This window comes from Mauremys mutica, chromosome 2 (genome assembly GCF_020497125.1).
Source record: "Mauremys mutica isolate MM-2020 ecotype Southern chromosome 2, ASM2049712v1, whole genome shotgun sequence".
Taxonomy (NCBI): Eukaryota; Metazoa; Chordata; order Testudines; family Geoemydidae; genus Mauremys; species Mauremys mutica.
Genome location: NC_059073.1, coordinates 248274008 through 248284933, shown reverse-complemented (window position 1 = coordinate 248284933; position 10926 = coordinate 248274008). Strand labels below are relative to the sequence as shown.

Genomic DNA, 10926 nt, shown 5'->3' with positions numbered 1-10926 from the left:
AAGAAATTGGCCCCTTGTTTTCCCACATCTTTTGGCAAGTAGACTGATTTGTTCATTGTCATAAAGTAAGAGAACAAGCCCAAGAAGGCCAATATCTTTAAGCCATTGTTGCCAATCTCTCTTCTATGCTTTTTTGTGAGCCCTGTATGTTATCTCTGACTGCAGATTCAGTAAAAGGTGACTCTATTAGAGAGATGCTGGAGACTATCTCTCATGAATCACAACATTCAAGCAAACCTTACTCTTTTGGAGAAGAGTATCAGGGATTGCTTCCCATTTAAAAGGTCTGAATGAAGAGGCAACAAAAAGATAAGTGAAAATAGTGAAAACTAAAACTAGATAAACAAGTATTGGAGAGGGTTGCAATTTCTATACACCTGGCAGAACACAGTACAACAAAGGATTGAACTAATGCACTTGAGATTTCATCACAGGGTGGCCAAATCTTTCTTACTCAGTGGGAGAGGGTTAGCTCACCCATGACACACTGGTGTGACTTTATCCTACATGTGATACATTTATGAAAAATGTTCTCTGTGCCATGAACTATAACTCCTGATGTGATTAATGTCAGTGATACACCCCTGAGGTCATTCACCAAGGGAGGGGTTTTACCTACACAAGAGAGTTCCATTTAAACTTAAGATGTGAGTTAAACTGATTTAGTTACGCTGGTGCAAAGTCCTGTGTAGGATACTCTTATTTCAAGTTTACAAGTGGCTTATTTTGGTTAACAAAATAAAAGTATCCTACAAAAGGCTGTGCATTGGTCTAATTAACTTAAGATTGATGTGATTTTTAAACCAATTTAAACTTAAGTGTAACTTTCTTATCAGTGTAAGACAAGGCCATAGATTCTGACCTTGTCTTACACTGGGTTTTAAGCTAGCAGTGTCACTATGTCAGTGTAGCTGCTTTGGACCAAACCATTGGCGTAGGGGTTCTCCTTCTTTCCATACTACACCCTTATAGTCACTGAGCCATATGGAAAGGGCTGTGTGCAGGGCGGGTGTAACCACTAGGTGAACTAGGTGGCCGTCTAGGGCGCCAAGATTTGGGGGCGCCAAAAAGTAGTGCCCCAATTTTTTTTTTAAATTTGGGGGGGACGGGCCGCTTGCAGCCACGTTAGGACCTATCTCTGAAGGCGTCCTCTGCAACCGCGGGCCTTGGCGCCTCCCTCTGCCGCACCCCACATTACTGCCTGCCCGCGCCCCCCATTCTGGGCCTGATTTTCAGAGATGCTGAGCACCTGCAGTTCCCCCAATGTCTGTGGGAACTCCAGGGTTCTCAGTACTTCTGAATCTCAGGGCAATTTATTTCAAATGCTGGGCCAGGACTGAGCCTGCAAAGGCAGGTCCATATACACCCTTCAATCCACAGCAGATCTCCCATCAATAACAATACAAGCAATCAGAAGAAAGATGAGGGGCAGTTGGCCCAATGCTTGGAGTGGGGAGGATATGGCCCTAATGTGGTCCCTAACTTCTACCTAGTAAAGTTACTGGTGCATCTGCTGTCATTCAGTGGGAGAACAAAAATCTCTTGGGTGCTGCAGAGGGGGGAAGGAAGAGGTGACCGTGGCCACCGGTCCACCTGCAGGGGTGGATCATGGCCCTGCCAGAGGATACAGGGTTAAAGAGTTGCAAAAGTGTAACTGTCCTCAGCACGTGCCACCCTCCAAGGCTTCATTCCCATCCATCCCTGCAGCCCTGTGGAGCAGGTAAATAGAGCCCCATTTTGGGGGAAACTGAGGCAGAGAACAGGGATGTGACTTTCCCAAGGTCACCCAGGGAGTCATTGTCGGAGTCCTGCTTTGAACACAGGAGATCAAGGCTCCTAGATCTGCGCTGGCTCAGACCATTAGACCAGAGGCCTTCAAGCTCTGAGCTCTGCACCTGCCCACTCAAGGTATTAATCTGGGATCCAGGGGCAGCACACTGCAAGTTTTCAGTGAAGAAACATGGCTGTCTTGAGCCTTATGGCTACAAGGAAAATCTTCCAAAGGTGATGGGTGTCTAGCTGACACAGTTCTGTCTGCCTGAGTCTGCAGTCAGCCTAGGACAACACCTCTAGGAAATGCGGCAGTAACTGTTAAGTCTAATTATGACACTGTCAGAGCCAGATTTTCATGTAACATGGATGACCAGTTGCGTGGTGCACAACCACTGCAAGTGTGCAAGCAACTCAGGTTACGTGCAGCTGAACCCTGGGCAGGCTGCAGTACCCAAGAGATTTTTGTTCTCCCACTGAATGACAAGAGATGCACCAGTAACTTTACTAGGTAGAAGTTTAGTGACCACATTAGGGCCATATCCTCCCCACTCCAAGCATTGGGCCAACTGCCCCTCATCATTCTTCTGATTGCTTGTATTGTTATTGATGGGAGATCTGCTGTGGATTGAAGGGTGTATATGGACCTGCTTTTGCAGGCTCAGTCCTGGCCCAGCATTTGAAATAAATTGCCCTGAGTTTCAGAAGTACTGAGAACCCTGGAGTTCCCACAGACATTGGGGGAACTGCAGGTGCTCAGCATCTCTGAAAATCAGGCCCAGAATGACACTAACACCTCTGCCCTGGGCCAGAGGTCTCTCAGTAAGGGGCTTCAGCAGCGATTGGCACAGGGCAGAGTAAAGCAACCAGGACAGTCATGACGGAGGCTGGAACTCTGTCCTCGCCTCACACCTGTGGGGAAGACAGGCCTTCAGACACCTCCTCCCGCCTGCCTTGCACTTTCCAGCTGAGGAGCACAGAACCATTTTACACCTTAGCACTGGGGGGAGCTGAAGCCCAGAATGGGGAAGTAACTTGCCTGAAGTCATCCAGTGAGTTGGTGCCAGGGTGGAGAATAGAAGACAGATAGTGACTCCCAGCTCTGTGCTCTGATCCCCAAAACAGCCCTTTCCAGATCCATGGAGGGAGAGGCAGAAGGAACTCTAGCCACGTGCAGGAGACCCACGGTCATTTTATTTTCATTAAATATGTAGACTAAATAATGAAATTAATAAATTTTCAAGCCAAACGTGTATTAATTCTAATGAACAATGCCACATTATGCAGTATTCATTTCTGAAAGTTTATAATAAGCGGTGCTCCGGGGGAAGCGGGGTCATGCAAGGTGGAAGTTTCACCTAGGGCGCAAAATATCCGTGCACCGGCCCTGGCTGTGTGGTCACATCTGGTTGTGAACCCCTTCCCTCCCGCGTCCCACCCCACCAGGGGAGGAGAAGAAATGCCCTAGTGCAAACTCAGTGCATCATTGTAAACCAAAACTTTCACCAAGTTTATCCCCATTTGAAACCAGGGTAAATTGCACTGGTGCTAGTCATGGTTCGCACAGATGCACTATTTAAACTGGGGTTTGCACTAGTGCAGCTTGCATGATGTAGCTTTATTACTGGAGTTTTTGCCACCAGTACACTTAGCCTCAGAGGCAAATTCTAGTTTCAGTTAATAGGTATGCAATTCCCACTTAAAGGCAAAATTACGATGTTTTTCTCTGTGGGGCAAGAATTTGGCTCTCAGTCAACTAGAAATTAAGAATCTCTTTGAAGAAAGAAAGGTATCAAATCAAACTATGATCATTAATAATCTTCTATTCATATTTGCTTGCTCTCTCAAATATTAAATGTTTGGTTCTTGGTCATCTTTGTTTAGGCTTATTTTGTGTTACTATATGGTTATATATATATATATATTTAAATCAGGAGTTGTTAAAAATTTAGAGAATCAGATTAGGGAGGGAACTGTAAAGAATCTTGAAAGTCCCTGAAGATAAAGGGATGTAGTGGGGTGGTCACCCTGCTCCTGCCCTGAGGGGGTTAAAGAAGCCCTGGAGAGGGCTGTGGTGGAGAAATGCTAGGCTGATTGGGGGAAGCAGCCACAGGTAAGGCAACGCCCCAATCAGGCCACAGCTGGCCCTATAAGAGGGCTGAGGGCCAGAGACTGAGATACACACTCTTTCTTGCTTCTGAGAGAGAAGGACCTGGTTGCCTGGGAAGCTGAGGAGGGTACCCAGGGTGGAGAAGTGCTGGGGAAGGGCAGAGGGAGCTGGGGAGCTCCAGCCTAGCAAAGCCCCAGGCTGCTGGACGAGTTAAGGGCCCACAAAAGGGTATTAGGGCTGTAGAGGGGCAGCCCAGGAATAGGCAGAGGCAGCTGGTCCAACCCTCCTTGCTGATGATGAGTGGTTTACAGACTGCAGTCTGCCCCAGTGAGCGAGGGCCAGATGGAGACTGGTAGTAGCCAATGAGGCAAGGTGGGGATGGGGGTTGGGGACTCCAGAGTGAGGGGGTACTGCGGTGGGCAGAACCCCTGGGCAAAGGGCACCAGGGTCTGGGAAGGACATGGGGCCAGCGGCAGGCGAGACACCGGCCTGCAGAGGGTGCTCTGGGCTGGAAAGAGCTAATTCCTTGGACGACCAGGAGGAGGTGCCGCCCCACAACAAGGGACACTAGATATTACAACATACATTGAAAACCTTACCCCATTATACTGAATTTGGACATGGAATTTGAAATGAGTTAATCTTTTAAAGGGATGTCTGATCCTAATGAATGGTAGAGGGAGGAAAATCTAATTGTCGTGGTGACATTGTCGGATATCTCTGGCAGGGAGAAAATTTCACATAAAGCAAAGGAAAAACTTTGTGTAAAGGATCAAAGGTACATTTCCCTCTCCCTCTTCCAGCTACATATGCCAGGATGAGATAATTTGTGTCATTCAGATATGCCTTTGATTTGGATGATATAGAGTTTGGCAGGAAATGGCACTGTCTGTGACCATTAAGTAATCTTTAGTAACAAAATATGTATTTCAGGAGACGTTATGTCTGTAGAAAGTAAAACTGAAAGCCTCGGCGAGGTGAGAGAGAAAACAGACACTTAGTTTTGAATGAGAGTTTAATGACTTTTACTATCTTGAGATTTAATCATGGTGGAATAAAATGGTGGTTTGCCCCAGTACTTATGATAACCCATTTATTTTATGAAGCCAGTGTTTCTGCATGAAAATGATTGTTTTTCATTTTCTGTGTGTGTGTGTATATGTGTGTGTGTGTATATATATATATATATAAATGGCTGTCAAATGATTAAAAATTTAATCACAATTTTTGCACAATTAAAAAAATGTATCATGATTCAGGGCTGCCCGGTGGGGGGCGGGAAAGCAAGTGGGGCAACTTGCCTCAGGCCCCCAAGAGAATGCTCTGGCCTCGGCCCCGCCTTCACCTTCCCCCATCCCCCGGCGCCTCAGCATGCCGTGTACAGGAACGACCCTGGACAAAGCTAAAGCGGGGTGGCTCCAGCGGGGCCTGAGCTCCGCCCCACTCAGAGCCGCATGGTAAGGGGGTGGGGCTGCGAGCTTCGGGGCCCCGCTGGAGTGACGCTGCTGCAGCGCTGTCTAGGGCCACTCCTGGATGTGGCACGCTGAGGCTCCAGGAGAGGGGGGAGGCAGGGGTAAGCAGCATGGCAGGGGGCCGTGGCCAGGGGGGTTGGATAAGGGGCAGGGAGTCCCGGGGACAGTCAGGGCACAGGGAGGGGGCAGAGGTTTGGGGGAGGCGGTCAGGGGACAGGAAATGGGGGTTGGATCATGGGCATTCTGGGGGTCTGTCAGGACTCAGTGGGGGGTCGGGACAGTCAGGGAACAGGAGGGGTTGGTGGACGGTGGGGTCCCAGGGTGGTGGTTGGGGAGGGGGAGGCAGGGGTAAGCAGCATGGCAGGGGGCCGAGGCCGGGGGGGTTGGGTAAGGGGCAGGGGGTCTTGGGGACAGTCGGGGGACAGGGAGGGGGCAGAGGTTCGGGGGTGGTGGTCAGGGGATGGGGAACGGGGGTGTATAGTGGGCATTCTGGGGGTCTGTCAGTTCTCAGAGGGGGGAATAGAGGTCGAGACAGTCAGGAGACAGGGAATGGGGGGGGTTGGTCGGGGGTGGGGTCCCGGGGTGGTGGTTGAGGAGGGGGTCTCGAGGGTGGTAGTGAGGGGACAAGGAGCAGGATGGGTCGGGGATTCTGAGGGGGGCAGGCAGGGGGCAGGAAGTGGGTAGGGGTCGGATAGGGGGCAGGGCCAGGCTGTTTGGGGAGGCACTGCCTTCCCTACCCTAAAACTCATTCAGCAGTTTGAGGCTTGCAGACAGCTATTTAACACAAAGAGCCAAGCTGTTATCTTTTCCATGGGGAAGGGATCACAGGAGAAGAGCAATATCCTACACCACCTACCTCCTTCCCAACCCTACCAAGGGAGACCCCCCCCCCTCCCCTGCATTCCCCGAGGCTCCAGAGGGTTAATTCAGTGTTTTCAAACTTTTGTACTGGTGACCCCTTTCACATAGCAAATCTTTGAGTGTGACCCCCCCCCCTTATAAATTAAAACCACTTTTTTATATATTTAACACTATTATAAATGCTGGAGGCAAAGCGGGGTTTGAGGTGGAGGCTGACAGCTCGCGACCCCAGTAATAACCTCGTGATCCCCTGAGGGGTCTCGACCCACAGTCTGGAACAAGCTCAAATGCTCAGTTCGTGGAGTATGTACATAAGCTATACTAAAGACAAACCCACAGTAACCGTCTCCAGTTTGTGAGGGACCTCATGCAGCCAGTCTCTAGGAAACAGATACATTCATGGAGGTTAAGTCCATTATTAGCCAGGATGAGTAAGGAATGGTGTCCCTAGCCTCTGTTTGTCACAGGGTGGAGATGAATGGCAGGAGAGAGATCACTTGATCATTTCCTGTTAGGTTCACTCCCTCTGGGGCACTTGGCATTGTCCACTGTCAGTAGACAGGATACTGGGCTGGATGGACCTTTGGTCTGACCCAGTATGGGTTCTTATGTTCTAAGCTAAGTGAACCCAAAGTTATGGAGTCAGATATGAGTCAAGGAAGCCAGCAGAGTATCAGAAACCTGGAAAAATCTCTGACTGGATGGGCTCAGGTGTTTGGTCACAAGCTGAGGTGGTTCAAAAGTTTTAGATTTTTTTTTAAGCAGAATTTTTTTATTGTTTCTTTAAATAAACACAGCAAGCAGCAAATATTTGGCCACACATTTCTGAAACCCCAAACCATGTTCAGGTTTTGGCAGACCAATTTCAGCTTTTCAATTAAAAAAAACACAACACATTTTGAAGGAAAGCAGACATTGTCCGTGATTTTTTTTCTGCTTTTTAAAAACCCCTAGTTTTTGATCCAAAAAACGTTTTGACGGAAAATATTTGTCCAACCCTTTTAATGAGCTTTAGTGCCTTTTAGCACTAGCTGATGCTGAGAAGCAGTGATACCTTGTAAAGGTGACTTGAAAAGAAGTTTTCTCAAAACTGGGTTTGTGCTGAGATGCGGAAGGTTTTTAAATGTTTATTTTTCCCAGGGCTTCCCCGGGTGGGGGAGGCAAGTGGGGCAATTTGCCCTGGGCCCCACAGGGGCCCCCACGAGAATATAGTATTCTATAATATTGCAACTTTTTTTTATGGAAGGGGTCTCTGAAATTGCTTTGCCCCAGGCCCCCGAATCCTCTGGGTGGCCCTGTCATGATTAATCATGCTGGTAAACAGTAAAAAATACTATTTATATAAATATTTTCAAATATATTGATTTCAATGACAACACAGAATACAAAGTGTACAGTGCTCACTTTATATTTATTTTTTATTATAAATATTTGCACTGTAAAAATAAAAGAAAATCAACCTTCTGCTGGTGGCATCTGACTCAGATGATGAAAATGAACATGCGTTGGTCTGCACTGCTTTAGATTATTATCGAGCAGAACCCATCATGAGCATGGACACGTCCTCTGGAATGGTGGTTGAAGCATGAAGGGACATATGAATCTTTAGCGCATCTGGCACGTAAATACCTTGCAATGCTGGCTACAAAAGTGCCATGCGAACGTCTGTTCTCACTTTCAGGTGACAATGTAAATAAGAAGCGGGCAGAATTATCTCCCGTAAATGTAAACAAACTTGTTTCTCTTAGTGGTTAGCTGAATAAGAAGTAGGACTGAGTGGATTTGTAGGTGCTAAAGTTTTACATTGTTTTGTTTTTGAGTGCAGTTATGTAACAAAAAAAATCAACATTCATAAGTTGCGTTTTCATGATAAAGAGATTGCACTACAGTACTTGTATGAGGTGAATTGAAAAATACTATTATCATTTTTACGGTGCAAATACTTGTAATAAAAATAATATAAAGTGAGTACTATACACTTTGTATTCTGTGTTGTAATTGAAATCAATATTGTTGAAAATGTAGAAAAACATCCAAAATATATAATAAATTTCAATTGGTATTCTATTGTTTAACAGTGCGATTAAAACTGCGATTAATTTTTTAAATCACAATTAATTTTTTGAGTTAATCGTGTGTGCTAACTGTAATTAATTGACAGCCCTAATATCTATATTTCCTACATCTCTCAATGTGTATAGTACATCAAACTCATAACTTTCATGATTTTATATGAGCACCAGTAAGTAAGAAAAATATCTGAAAAGAGATACAGCATGTAGGTTCCTCATTTGAATAAGTGTTCTCAGAGATTAAACTTGTTTGAGTCCCTTTTTATAAGAGGAAAGGAATGTTGGCCCAGAAGGTTCCAGGGCAGTTGGCAGGACAGTTGGTTAGAGAGAAGGGAAAACAGCAGGATGGTGAGTTTGTGAAGAAAAACACCCCAAAAAGGGAGCAGAGTTAAAAAAATGTGGCGATTCTGTACATTAGAGATAAATGGCTTTTGGGATAATATTCTAGTCTAGTACCAGTTAATCTGTCATAGAACCTGCTCCTGCACCCACTGAAAACAATGGGCGTTTTGCCATCAGCTTCAACAGGAGCAGAGTCAAACCCCTAGGAAATAAAGACAGGACCAGATGATCAGCTGGTGTAACTTGGTACAGTGTCACTGGAGACAGTGGAGCTATGCTGATTTACTCTAATTGAAGACCTGGCCCAGTAAGTGCGGCCAAATTCTGCTTGCTGTAACACAGCTGTGTCTTACACCAGACTGCGGTGCATAACTTACAGTTGAATTACTCCAAATTTAGCAATGTTACTGAGAGCAGAATTTGGTCCATGTTCTTTTAACGTGTTTTAATAAAACCATTAATGGGTCAGATCCTACCTAACTCTTCTGTGGATGCTCAGAAAGGGATGAAAGAAGAATACAAGGATTCTTATCTCTTGTATGGCCAGACAAAACTACAGTCCATGTACTTTGGGGAGCACAGGGACTGCTTCTTTCCTTCTCCTCTGCAGGAACACAGCATCCCCAAGTGGGATGCATAGGAGGCTGTGCCTTAGCTCTACCTCTTTCCACACCAGTGCACAGAAGGACTAGCCAGCACCCCATGAAGCATATGGTAGTAGGCACTTTTTCCCTGAAGCATTTGCTATTGGCTGTGACTAGCACAACTGAGCAGTGGAAGGATGAGGGGAGAGTTCTAACAGCCACCTACTATAAAGCAAGATATACTTTTTTGTATGTTTGTGGAGCCTTTGCTGCTACCCAGCAGCCACCCACATTGGCTTGGCCCCAAGACTGAGAAACTGCTGATCTAGGCCTGAGATAGTCTCCATTTCCCCTTCAACAAGCTGAAAGAGGAACCGTCTGAAATCTTCACTGAAGATTCTGGTATATACTTGACTCAGTTATTTGCTTACAGGGCAATGACTCGTCTAAGCAATATGAATCTGAATATTAGCACTAGCACTAATTTCCTATTGCAGATCTTTGTTTTGTTTTAATGTGCAAAACCAGCTATCAAACAGTGTAAGTGTGTGTGTACATATCAATGTAGCATGGCCCAAAGCACAAAACATTTGTGGTGTTAGAAAGTGTTGGTTTGAAACATTTACAGAATTATTTTGTCCATTTCATTTTGAAAAAATTGAATAAAACAGGATTATCCTGAAACATGATATGAACAAATACTGGCCATAGGCATGGGACATGTATCGTTTTGAGTAATGTGTTTCTTTTATTTCTTAGAACATTCAAGTTCTTTATCCATGGCTGTGTAGTTTGCAACTGCTAACTCTAGTGCTAGTGTTATAAAATCTGCTTTGTGGCTATGAATGAGAGTATCTGGGCCTGGCCGATGGATCAGATTTTTTTTTAAGTGACCTAAGAGCCCAATACCTCGATGAGTTGTGGGAGCCTTCTGATTAGGGTGACCAGACAGCAAGTGTGAAAAATCGGGACAGGCAGTGGGGAGTAATAGGTGCCTATATAAGACAAAGGCCCAAATATAGTGACTGTCCCTATAAAATCAGGACATCTGGTCACCCTACTTCTGATCCCCAAACTATTTTCTTTTTTTAATTAAATCTTCAGTCCTTAAGGCTCCTTTCCTGCTTTCCTTACCTGTGGCTATGTCTTATTATCTGTTCTATAAAACACCTAGCATACTTTTTTGGTGTCGTAATAATAATGGAAGACAATGGCAAGCCTCTGACTTCACAGACGAGCAGAATCAGACCCAAAATTTCCAAGATTACTTCCTGGTGATCACGGTGGGAGGAGTGTCTGTCTTCACCTTTTTTGAAGAAATTCAGGTGTTATGAATAACCATGCACACTTTGGGCACAGGAGAAGAGAGTTTTCATTTCAGAACTGGGTGTAGAGTCTGTAGCAACGGAGCCGAGCAGGCCCAATGACCTTCCACGAGCCAACAGTGACAGATATAAGTTCCAGCTGGATTTCAAGTTGATGCTTGCTATGCTCCATTTTATTCTGCAAAGAGTTAATTGACCATGCATTTAGCCACTCTCAGATGTAGTCCTACTGGATACCCACTGATTTTCTTATTTTAACCACTCCATTAATCAGCCTCAGAGAAGGTGGTAAGAGAAGTGTTTGAGTTAAACATATTTCTCTGTAGTAGAAATTTGAGAGTAATGGGGAAGGCTCCAGACAGCAATCAAAAGAGAGTCTAAGCCTCCTTG

At 45.6% G+C, this 10926-nt stretch overlaps 1 protein-coding gene across 8 annotated transcripts in view; it reads left to right on the top strand.

The window, feature by feature from the left end:
• The first annotated feature begins 8584 nt into the window (after positions 1-8584).
• PPP1R9A (protein phosphatase 1 regulatory subunit 9A) overlaps positions 8585-10926 on the top strand; it is a 254557-nt gene continuing 252215 nt past the window's right edge. For 6 of the 8 annotated variants that reach the window (XM_045004340.1, XM_045004337.1, XM_045004336.1 and 3 more), the window contains exon 1: positions 8585-8633. The gene's annotated coding sequence lies outside the window, so the exon portion shown is untranslated. The remainder of the gene's footprint in view (positions 8634-10926) is intronic. The other 2 variants (XM_045004333.1, XM_045004334.1) reach the window with 2 other exon arrangements.